The 658-nt window shown below is 46.5% G+C and overlaps 1 pseudogene; it reads left to right on the forward strand.

Annotated features, from left to right (window-relative positions):
- LOC132872002 (U6 spliceosomal RNA) lies at positions 1–67 on the forward strand (annotated as a pseudogene).
- Positions 68–658: the final 591 nt, after the last annotated feature.

The raw sequence follows: 658 nt of genomic DNA on the forward strand, positions 1-658 counted from the left end.
GTGCTTGCTACGGCAGCACATATACTAAAATTGGAACGATACAGAGAAGATTAGCATGGCCCATGCAGTGAGGTAATGTTGGCAGGTAGCAAACTAGAGGTCGTCGATAGCTTCGTATACCTTGATGATGGTATCTGCCCAGGAGGTGGTTGTGAACTGGCAATGATTATCAGAACTCGTTCTGCTTGGGGAAAGTTTAGAGAGCTGCTGCCATTGTTAACCTGCAAAGCTGTCTCACTTCATACCCGTGGTCAACTATACAGCAGTTGTGTGCGTAGCACCATGTTATACTGTTCTGAATGTTGGGCACTGCGAAGAGATGACCAAAAACGGCTTGAGCATAATAAAAGAGCCATGCTTTTATGGATGTGCAATGTCAAAAGAGGAACACAAATTAGCACATCTCTTCTGCGGATGCTGAACCTCCGTCGCCTTGACACTGTCCTCAGATGCAATCGTCTCCGTTGGTTTGGACACATCCAACGCAGTAATTCTTGGATCAACAGATGTACTACCTTGGAAGTTGAAGGAGCGAACAACCGTGGCCGACCTCTAAAAAGCTGGAAAGAATCTGTCCGTGCTGACTTGAAGCTATGGAATATCACAGAGGAGGCAACTCAAGACCATGCTGAATGGAGAGCTCTGCCGAAGACTACTA

The sequence above is a fragment of the Neoarius graeffei genome, chromosome 23 (assembly GCF_027579695.1).
Source record: "Neoarius graeffei isolate fNeoGra1 chromosome 23, fNeoGra1.pri, whole genome shotgun sequence".
Lineage (NCBI taxonomy): Eukaryota > Metazoa > Chordata > Actinopteri > Siluriformes > Ariidae > Neoarius > Neoarius graeffei.